This window comes from Rattus norvegicus, chromosome 1 (assembly GCF_036323735.1).
Source record: "Rattus norvegicus strain BN/NHsdMcwi chromosome 1, GRCr8, whole genome shotgun sequence".
NCBI classification, from domain to species: Eukaryota; Metazoa; Chordata; class Mammalia; order Rodentia; family Muridae; genus Rattus; species Rattus norvegicus.
In genome coordinates, this window is record NC_086019.1 from 197,683,207 (window position 1) to 197,685,543 (window position 2,337).

Consider the following 2,337-nt stretch of genomic DNA (forward strand, 5'->3'; position numbering starts at 1 on the left):
ATAGTTTTGGACAGGAAGCGGCCACTGGGGTAGGAAATATGGCAGAGACAGTGTAGGGAAAAAACACTCCACTGTGGAGAGAGCCCTGTGGCCGTGGCACCATAGGGGTCACTGTGATGGGGGGAAAAGTGCACAGTTTGGTACTGGGAAATTTGGAGTTTGTTATCTCTCTAGTGCTTTGAGTTGAAAAACCAGATAATGGCTTTGAGTCTTATTTTCATTTGAAGGTGAGCTGAATGCTGTCCATGTCCCAGGGATTGTGTCAAAGGTTAGAGTTAAATACGGGTAAGGAATAGCTCAGTTGCAGACAGCAGGCTTGAGCACATTGTCGTTCTGCCACTTGAGTGTGCTATCTAACAGCAGGCAGTTGTGGGTCTGGAACTGTGCTCCTGAAGACAAAACAAAACAAAACAACAAAAAACTGAACCCCCCAAAACAACCCCCCCCCAAAAAATCCAGGCTTGTGGTTATCGGGTATAATGCAGGATGCCCAGGTAAATTTGAGTTTCAAAATAACGGTAACTAATTGATTTCACTAGAAGCACATCCTGGGCAGAGTGAGCGCACGCTAGTGCTGGTTTGTTGTTTGTTTTCCTCTTTTCACTATTTCACTATTGTTCACTCTACATTTCAATTTGATAAGCCCAGGCTTGAGTCTCCCCTGGTTGTTAGGACTCCTAGAACCCAGGAGCTGGGCCACTGGCCTTTGCTGTGTGACTTGGCAAAGGTCTCCAAGGCCCCGCATGAAGCATACTCTTTCCCTCCCATGCTGGTGACACACTAACTCTAGGTGTGATTCAGACTTCCAGAATGCCACTTAGTATCACCCCGCCCCCTCCCATCCTCTGAGTACTTTTTTCTGCTCCTGACTCACCAGGCAACAGAAAGAAAATTTTAGACTTATTTGAGGTATTAAAAAAAGAACAAACATAATTTAAGCCTGCCTTCCTCCCTTCCCTTCTCCCTTCCTCTCTTCCCTCTACTTCCTTCTTCCCTTCCTTTCTTCCTTCCTTCCTCCTTCCCTCCCTCCTCCTTCCTTCCTTCCCCCCCCCTCTTTCTCTCTGGGTGTGATAGGGTATTTATGTATATCGTGGTCTGTGTTTCCAGGTGTGTGTACACATGTGCTGTGTGCCTTTGGAGGCCAGAAGGCCACACTGGGCATCCTTCTCAATGGCTCTCCATCACATTTTCTTTGAGACAAGGTCTCTCACTGTTTGCCTTGCTTCCTCTTGCTGTGGTAAACTCCATGACCAAAAATAGCATGGGGAAGAAAGCGTTTATTTCAGCTGACAGCTTACAGTCCATCATGAAGGGAAGTCGGGGCAGGAACTTAAGCAGAAATCTTGGAAGCAGGCACTGAAACAGTGGCCATGGCTTGTATCGGTGGCTGCTACTGGCTTGCTCTCCATGTCTAGCTGAGCTTGACTTACGCTTGTCTTGTTTTCCCTTCTTAAATGCACGTGGATAGTCTGCTTGCACACAGGTTGTGTGCTATTCCTATACTACACCTGAGGAGGCCAGAAGAAGGCACCTGATCCCCTGGGGCTGGAGTTACAGGTGATTAGGAGACGTTATGTGGGTGCTGGGAATCAAACCCCAGTCCTCTGGAAGAGCAGCCAGTGTTCTTGACTGCTGAGCCCTCTCTGGCCTCATCAGCTTGCTTCCTTGTACACTCCAGGACCGCCTGCCCAGTGTGGTATTGCACACAGTGGGCTGGGCACTTGCATATCAAGAAAATGCCCCCACATGTCAATCCAATGGAAGCCATCTCTTTAAATGAGGTTTTCTCTTTCCAGATGACTCTAGTTTGTGTCAAGTTGATAAACAAAACAAAACATCCCCAAGTCAAATCAAACCACCACTACCACCACCACCACCACCACCACCACCTCCACCACCACCAGATCACTCACTGACCCTGAGCCCTCCATGGCTAGACAGAAAGCCTGTCTCTGCTTCTGCAGTGCTGGAGTTATAGACGTTTAGATGAGCCTGGCCTTTTACTGCGGAGCTGAACTGTAGAGCCGGGACTTTGCCAATGGAACCGTCGTTCCAGCTAATACCCACTTTAAAGAGGGAAATGAACTCAAATTCAGCTGAGCTTTTTCCTGCTGGGTTTTGAAAAGGAGGCTCTTTCCTAAACACTGGTTGCACCCTGTCATTTTTCCCACTTAACTCCTTCTTGCTCAACGTTTTAGTGGGCTTTGGTGGCCTGGGTGAAAAGAACACTGATTTGGTGTTTGCTAAAACAGGACAACGTCTGAAGAAGAAATGGTCCGCCCCAGACTGAAGCTATAGATGGCAGCTGTAGCACGTATCAGCAGTGGTGTCCTTTCT